General features: G+C 27.4%; 1 pseudogene; it reads left to right on the top strand.

The window, feature by feature from the left end:
* The first annotated feature begins 4721 nt into the window (after positions 1–4721).
* Positions 4722–8828, top strand: LOC132936377 (uncharacterized; annotated as a pseudogene).
* The last annotated feature ends 1073 nt before the right edge of the window (positions 8829–9901 follow it).

Raw genomic sequence — 9901 nt, 5'->3', positions numbered from 1 at the left:
TTTTTATTAGTTTAATTGTTCCTTTACCAACAAAAGTAAACACAAATTATATTTTATATGATTGATTAAATTGTATGTAATTTAATTATTCTATAATATATGATATTATATAAATGCTAAAAATCTTAGTCCTTTTTTTATTTTTTTTTTTTTTTTAGTAATAAAAAGGAGGGAGGGTTATGACTTATGAGGTGGCACAATAATATGCGTGCCCCCGGCGGCATTATACCTTAACACCACAGTTTAAGATATACTAAACCTATATAATATCCGTATACCTATACCTGTACCTCTTAAACCGCGTAGTTTTCGGTTTCATCGTTGACGGGCAACGACGAATGATCCGATCGCGCGCGTACTTGTATTATTGACGAATGACGATTGACGACAGACGACCACATAACTCACTCCGATAGTCCGGTGCCTTTGTCTTTGGATGACCATTAATCAGTGCCGGAACAAAGCGTCGGGGCGAGCGTGGCACATGCCCCGGGCCCCGCGATCTTGGGGGCTTGGGGCCCCGTTATTTAGGGCCAAATGTAAACTCCTACACGAATAACCTTTTTACCTGAATTATCATTAAATGTAAGCTCCTACACTAATAACCTTATGAAATTTTTACCTGAAAATCAAAGATATTGTAATCTCCTACATAGAAATTTTTCCCTTTAAAAAATAGGGTTATATTACTTAAATTTATAATTTTGAAGTTGAAAAGCTCAAAAACTCAAAATTATCATAACTTGAAAATAATAAATATACATTATTTAATAAACAAACGCTTGAATAGAGCTTGTTTATACGCTGTATAATGATTGTCGAAGGTTAGATTATATCCATATTATATACTATACTATACGTTCATATCGGCACTTGCAGTACAAAGTGTTTTAAATAGATCAGCGATATGGCATCGAATATTGTCGAATAACGATAAAACATGATAATCTCGTCTGTATCGGAAATTTCCGAACAAATTGGCGTTTATTGCCGATATCGTAGTCCGCTCGTAACTGTATAACTGTGTATTGTTTGAGTTTAGTCTAGTGAATCTTTTGCGTCTTTCACCGTTTTGTGCAGTAAAGTTAGTCACTCTTATAGTCGTACATTATTACAAATTGCAATGGAATTCATGTATAGTCAGAATGGTAAAAAGTTATTAATAGTTGATAAATATAAATTTCTTTTACACTATACTGCAAAAAGTGGCCAAAAAACTTGGCGTTGTATTAATAATAAGTGTCAAAGTAAAATTTACATAAATAATACAGAGGATGAAATTATTGAAAAGCATGTAGTTCTAATTCACAATCATGATGGAGATACTACATTAAATCGTCAAGAAGTCAATAATTCACTGAAAAGGAAAGTAAGTGAAGACAATATTGTAGAAAAACCTTCCAAGTTTATTTTAACTGAAATCAAAAATTTTAATAACGAAAATAATTTAAATACAACTGATCTCAATTATATTAGACGAAATGTGTATAATGCACGTAAATCTATTTTGCCACCTTTGCCTAAAAGTATTGAAGAAGTTCACGATACTTTAAATGTAATGGATATACAAATAAACGGTTCTGAACAATTTATTTTATTAAATGATCAAAATAGCCATATTATTATATTTTCTTGTATAGAAAATTTAAAATTTCTTTGTTCTAACGAAAAAATTTTTTTAGACGGTACTTTCAATTATTGTACAAAATATTTTTTGCAGTTATTCACTATTCATGGTTTTAAGAATCAAAATTATATACCATTAGTCTTTGCTTTGCTTCCTGACAAAAATAGCCATACATACAGTACATTATTTTTAAAAACTATCAAAATTTGCTTGCAAAATAATTTACGGTTTCAACCAGTTACAGTTGTGGTGGACTTTGAAATTGCTATTCATAATGCAATTAAAAATATTTGGCCAACAGTGCAAATTCATAGTTGTAATTTTCATTTGTGCCAAAATTGGTACAGAAAAATCCAGCAATTAGGCCTAACGAATGATTACAATAATGGTAAATCTGAAATTGAAAAATGTTTAGTTCTCACATTCAGATTACCATTATTGCAAGATGCTAACGATATTGAAGGTTGCTTTGTATTTGATTTGTTAGAAAAAATGCCATCTGACGATAAAGTCCAACAATATTGCGACTATTTATCTGAAAATTATATTTTTTCGTTTTCATTATTTCCCCCAAAATTGTGGTCTTCTAATGATATTACAAATGCATGTGAATCATTTCATTCAAGATTTAATAATAGTTTTTATCATCACCATCCAAATCTCCATTTATTCGTGAAAGTTTTGAAAGATATTCAGACCGCAGACAGGCAAAAACTATTTCTAAATATCAATTTATACTTAATCAAAAAGATAAATATATACGAGGAGAAATTTCACTTTAGAGTTTATCTCCAAAGTATGCCACAAAAATATACGTAAATGATTATAACTTAGTATTGTTTTATTGAATTTTTTTATTATTTTTTTCAAAAAAAGTTTGTTTTAATCGTAAATGATAATGATTAGGTATTGTTTTATTAACATTTTTATTATATTTTTCAAACCATTTTTATTTTATGTGTTAATATATTGCAAGACTGATATTTTTTACAGCAATAAGGTATTAATTTTTTGTAGGAGTTAACACTATCTTTTGTAGGAGATAACACTACATTTGTAGGAGTTTACCATTTCCCTTATTTAGTGCTTCCGCCTGAATGAAACCAAACAAATATATTAAGTTAATTTTTGATCTTGAGTCTTAGTATTACTCAACACAAATTAACAACATATTGCCCGAAATACCCAAGTACAGAATATTTAAGTTGATTTCTACCAAATTATTTTCGTCGAATACGTTGAATATATTATATTTGTTAAAACTAAAATGATCTACGTTTTTATCGTCATTATCGGCTTATCGGCGCATTTGGTGTAGCCAATAATATGTATAATATGTGTATATTAGTACTTATAATAATATTATAGGTACCTACTTTCTACAAAAGATATAAATAAATTGAAAAAAACGTAAGATATTTGATAAACAGTGATACGGCTAGGTTTCCTTTTATTTAATTTTCCAAACACCTAACTTTTAAGGCTATTGAAGGGTATTTTAAAATTTCAATTTTTTTCCAAAAAAGTATACCTAGTAAAACTATTTATTTATGCATATTTTTAATAAAACAAATTCATTTTTATTAACTTAACACCTTTAAATTATATGCGTTAACACCTTTTTTTATTTCATATAAATCATAGCCCTAATTATAATACAGAACAACCAAATTATGAAGATACAACAAATGATTTTGCATCCAAAAAAGCTAGAAAGATTAAAGAATTATAACTGACAATATTTTACTTTAACAATGTAGGTATTATGTATTTAAAATATTATAAATTGTTCACCATGCTCATTTTTTTTTAAATTTCCTTTATAAATTAATGTTATCACTTACCTATTATTTAATTTCATTTAGTAAAAGTAATTATTAATAATATTTGTATTTTGATATTTTACAATAGTGGTTAAGATGATAAGTTTATTTTCTATGCTAATAATAAGATAATACATTTATCATTGATTGTTTTGATTTTATTTAGTATTTACATACCTAATGTAGGTACAATAGGTAATTGTTTGATTTAAAATCGATGGACAACTAGTTACCTTTTGAAATAGTCTATAATTAATTTAGAATGGGCATGTAATGTATAAGATAGGAACGAGGGCCCCACATTTTTTACTTGCCCCGGGCTTCGCAAAACCTTGCGCCGGCACCGCCAATAATCGCAATTCGTAATAGTGTATTGGTGTAAGTAGTACGTAATCTGTCGTAGGTATGTTTATATTTAATACACGTGAATACGTGATCTTTATTATTTTGTGTTGATTGTACCTACTTGTGCGGTGAAAACTGTGTCGAGTCGTTGAGATTTTTGATTTTATTACAAACAGTTTAGGTAAATGTCGAATATTCCTGAATTCCTGATGAAAAGGTAAGTTTTGAAACAAATTTAAATTGTATTTTTAAAAGCACCAACCGAGTTAATCGAGGTGACTTGGGACTACGAGGTGAAATGAAACGATTTGGTTTTTGTTTAAACATATTATAGATAGATAGGTATAATTTTAATTTTACCTCCATTAAAAATATGTCTATCTTTTTTTATGAAAATAAATGATATCTTCAACCATATTGTGATTGGTCTTATCATTACTACCAAAAAAAATAGACAAACATCTCTCATGATAACAACGATTTAATAGTTTTGCTCTCAAATCTTCGTGATGGACGTCGAGTTTAGAGGTTTGCATATTCTGTAGACATTAAAGGGTACTTTGAAAGAAGAATATTGTAATAAAGGTATTTTTCCATTCATTAGGCGTATGCGGAAATAAATATAATTTTTGTAGCCCAGTGCTATTTTTTTCAAACAAATAATATCAAGAAGTAAGTCAACATTGTTTCAAGTCACATCGATTGACTGTTCTGTATAATTTATTATATTGCTACCTTCGAGTAGTTTGTACTTGGGTGTTATACTATTTTATAGTTTATAGGTATTTTCGTTTGGGTGAAAACCTTTGTATTTACCACTCTGTACAAAGATCGCAGTTCAGCAAATGTTTTCAAATTCCGAAAGTTATAGTAACAAGTCCGCGATTTTTTGTATTCGTGTTACTAAACAACTTTACCCATCAGTGATCACCTAATGTTCATTGCACAAGACTTGTTTAAATGATTTTTAATTTTATTCGTGCAAAATGTTAATTAGTTTCAAGTCCAAACATGCCAAACACATTATGTGCCTTAAGGAGAAAAAACTTAGTAACATGAACAAACAGTGGGTCATATTGTATACTAAGTACTTAAGTCTTAATTAACAAAATTTAAATACCTAATTTTATGATTGCAGATGCTTCCAAAAAAATAGAAATGGGTAGTTGTCATATTTTCCACGAGAAAAGAGTATAATGTTATTAAGACAGAAGTTGAGAATTTATATATCAGTAGGTACAATAAAGAATTATTACTGGCCTGCCTTCAAAGTTACTAGTATCCATTTAAAATGATGCCATAGATCCAGTTCCGTCTTGGCAACAATATCAGATCAAAGTCGTTGGTGATAACAAGATTTATGGTAAGAAAAATAAAACAATTTTAATTTAATACTTTAATGTAACCACATTAATCTAAATTCTGATATGATATGAGTTGTAATTGATTGCAATTTTTTACTAATTTCTTTTACATTTTGATGAAAACTAAATACCGAATTCTTGATAATATTTTTATTGTGATATTAATAATATGGTCAATTTTATCTATACACTATTAGTTATTACCTATTTTAAATATAATTATATTAAGTAAAACCTTATTAAAATAGTTATATTTTAATATTAATTAAAAATGATATACCTAAATTTGAATAATGTAATCCTGAAAATAGACTAAATACCTAGGTACTTACAACAGATATAAATAGAATCATAATATTGGTTTATAGTATAGCCATATAGGTGATGTTTAAGAATATATAAAGCTCTATGCACATTTAGGTGCCAAGTTAGCGTAAAATACATTGTTTCTAGAGTTTGGAAAAATATTCAATTTTTTTACTCAACAATAATAATAATATAATATCTTATTGTTAGTTTGTAGGTAATTTTACATATAGTATATTTGATTTTATCTATAATATACAATTTGCATGTTAGGTAATGTCAATAAGGCTTGGTACAAACAAGTAGAAGTGGAATCAACAGATTCCAAAGATTTCAACAGATAATAAAAACGTTTTAAATGACCCATTGGCCATTACTTTTGAAAAAAAAGAAACAACATACCTTAGACAGTAGTGACAGTGATAATAAATGTAGTAATGCAGTAATATATAAACTTTATTATTTATGTTTAAGTTTTATTTTATGTATTGTATTATACCTAACCAGTTGTATTTGATTTGATTTGATTTAAAGATTCTGATTATACTATTATATCCAATAACCAAGGGTCATCAATGTTAGGAACGTTCTGTGAAGAGCAATTGCAAACACCTTCAACAAATAATAGTGCTTTTTCGTCATCAGCAGTTAACTCCACTTTTTACAAAGAAAATAGTTACACTGATTTACAACCTTTAACATTGTTTAATAATTCAAATACTATAATATCTGTGATGGAAGCTTCAGATTACATGAATTCATTATTACCAACAACAAGTGAATATTCAAATTTACCTATGACATGTGAATCTTCAAATTCAGTATCACAGGTATATACAGTTGGGTATTAATGTTTTTATCATACAATTTAGTATTTATTAAACAAAATCTAATTATTATTATATGTATTATAGAATCTCAAATTTATGGCGTCTCAAAACCAACCCTTTCCGATTACTATTGAAAAATTATCTTATCCAACAATACAAAATTTATCTGAAGGTAAGGTTAACGTGAATATGCCTAATAAAAGTGATAAAACTGACTAGACATAATGTATTTAAAATTAATTCACAAACTAATCATAGTTAAAAATAATTATTTTAAATAATTATACTAAAAATTAGTTAAAGCAAATTATGATACCTCACATACGTATAGGCTATAGGCTATAACCTTATATATGTTTTAAGTTTCTCAAACTTTATTACCCTTTAGTAAATCTAATAATATAGGTAGGTTCCTACATCTAATTATTTGTATATCTGTATCGACTGTATAATAACTAATTATTCACTAAGTTGATTTCATTTTGAAATTGGTAATTAATATTAGTCCTATTCACTTTTAAAGTGATTAGGATTGAAAAAATACTTAATAATTTACAAATTTTTGTGTTTGAAGGAATTCACATATTGTTCAAACAAATATATGAAGAATTGATAGATAATCGTATAGACTTTGTAATAATATAGATACTTCAAAATATGATGTTAAAAGGTTTACTAGTCAAATGGTACTCACATTAGGTTTTTCAAAGGATACTAAAGATCTGTCGTTACATCACAGTTTCCATTGTCATCTAATGAAACTGTTGTTGAGCGTGAAAAAGTGTTACAAATTGATTGTAATATTAAAGAGAAATTGGTATGTTAATGGAATCATCTATTTATTTATTTCATTCTTAAAATTTTAATTTATTGGAATTATTCTGAACAAATTTTATTGACACAAAAATATGTTTTGTTGAATTGTGGTAAAGATGGTAAGACACATATTCGGTGTATTTTATCCAAAACATTTACCAAAAAATTTGCTATTGACTGTTCTTGGACTGGAAGAGCTTTTGAAATAGATGTAACAAAATTTAAAATTAAAGATTTACTGATTACTAATTTAATAAAGGGTATATCATATAATAATAATTTTTAAATGTTTCATTAGGTGTAATTAAAAATAAATATCAATGTTCTGATTCTACATTTGAAGTAGAAGTACAAAGTTGGTTTAGAAAAGCTAAGACTTGATATGACAAGACAAAGTAAATTTGATGGTATTCCTGTTTTTAAAAATTAGCTTAATTTATTTAGTGAATACATACCAAATACATATATGATAAATTTATAATTTATATATCGTCGGCTTCCTGCCAAAACTAGGTAATGGCATATTTCACTATTTTGAGATAATGGCTAACGCTATCTAGTGTTAAATATTATTTTCAAACGATTTGATAGAGGCGTCTTAAGTGAAATTCCTACTCTAACTTGTCACAAACTTACAATTTCTTATTTTCACTAACGGTGAAGGACATAAATATAAAGACTTAAAAGTCATTAATGGTTTAGTGAGTTTTGGCATAAACAAGATCAATGAAATATTGAGAGCCAAAATTCACTATCGGTAAAAATAAAAATGTGAAATCACAGAATGACTGGTAGTGTGGTATACTGGTATAGAACTGTTAAACCCTTATACGGACCTTCTAAGTCTATGATTAAACCTCCCAATATAATTGTGATAAACTGATAATAACATGAATAATAATAATATTATTATTATTACCTACCATTCTATTTTCAATTCTATCAGAATTCAGTTTGATTTGCATAGGCGCAATTTGGGGGGGGGGGGGCGCTTGGAGGTGCTTAGCACCCTTAAAATGCATATTAGCCCTTTAGTAGCCCTTTTTAGTACTTTTTTAAAAACTTTAAAGTCGTTTACTGAACATTTACTATTTTGCCGTTACCTATTTTTGGCAGGAAGCCGACGATATATATATATATAATAATTAGTTAACAAATATTATGATTAAACTTATAAATTAGGTATTCAAAAAAATGTATATTTTATATACTTGTTCTAGTGTTGTTAACAGTTCATAAACGCATTAAAGATATTGGAAGTATATCTAAACGTCAATTTCAGTGGCGCATTAAAAATAAATTACAAATACTACATAATAATAATCCAGCAATACCCGTAAATCCTGATATCCAATCTTCATCACAAGTATGTTTTATATATTATACGTATAATTCTATCACACTTTCAAAAGTGTCTTCCGATGAAGAAATTAATTCAATCAGTTGTATTGAATCATGTAATTCTATGAATAATTTAACTAATAATGTGCAGACTGATCAATTTTGTAATTCCACTGTAAGCATTGGACACATTTAAATCTATTTTTACCAACTTAATAATTTTTTGAAATTACAAAATGTATTAACTTTAATTTTTTAGGATTTTTTTGAAGACGTACTGTGTCGATCAAAGACAAAAACAAAGATCTTGTGCAACATCTTCGAAAATGGGCCTTGCAGTTCAAGGTATCACACACGTGTGCTAATGAAATGTTGAAAATTCTGAGAAGTACAGGTCTACAACTTCATAAAGATATTCGAACAATTCTCCATGAATAAAAGGTTATTATACTTATTCTAGAAATTTAAAATGTATCATATCTTGATTTATGTATTTACAATAATGTATAACCTCATTTGGTCAAAGAAATAGATAGCATTTCTAATAATATTACAATAAAATTGGGTTTTAGTATTGATGGGCTAGGATGGACCTTTAGGTAAAAGCTCTAAAACTCAGATTTGGCATATTCTTCTATCATTCATCAATCTACTAATTTTTTCAAACAAAATATTTCCAGTTGGTGTTTATCACAGCTTTAAATGCAAACCTGTTGATGTTAATGAGTACTTTAATTAGTACTTACTAATACTTTTTTTTTATACTTACTACGTATTTATTCCTGGTTCTTGATATTGTGTTTGGCGCTGATGTAATTTTTGTTGTTACTGTGGTCGATTCTCAATCTGCTGCATTTCTCATTGAATCCTTGATGTTGAGTTGATTATTTGTGAAGCTGGTTTCGGATCTGCTTCGGTGTATATTGTTGATGTTTGTGGATTGTGTTGGTTGACTGCGGTTGTGATTTCTTTTGTAGCGATTTCATTGAATTGTAATCTCCTAATTGCTGGTATGTTGTCTTGTTGGACATTTTCAGTAACTTTGAATACTTGACACTTGACCACTGAACTGACTGAGATGTCGCCGTAATTTGATATCCGATAATCTTTTTATTTTGTGTAATTGATTTTGATAATAGTTATGATTAATTAATTAATTAATTTATAGGTACATTAATGTTATATTTTCTTTAGAATTAAATATATATATATTATGTTGAATTGTTCTGGTAATACTTTTATGAATAATATAAACTTAATATATATGATGAATTCCCTCTGTATTATTGTGGATAAAATTATTGGTAATTATGATTCAACTAATTTTATTAAGATTATTAATAATATAAATTTCCCATTTTTTGTTTTATGTTTTTGTTTTTGTTTTTTTGTATTTGTTTGTATTTTGTAATATTTTTATATTATATTATATTTGCGCATATATTATTT

This window comes from Metopolophium dirhodum, chromosome 1, assembly GCF_019925205.1.
Source record: "Metopolophium dirhodum isolate CAU chromosome 1, ASM1992520v1, whole genome shotgun sequence".
Taxonomy (NCBI): domain Eukaryota; kingdom Metazoa; phylum Arthropoda; class Insecta; order Hemiptera; family Aphididae; genus Metopolophium; species Metopolophium dirhodum.
The sequence above is the reverse complement of the archived record's forward strand: the minus strand, read 5'-3'. Positions and strand labels throughout refer to the sequence as shown.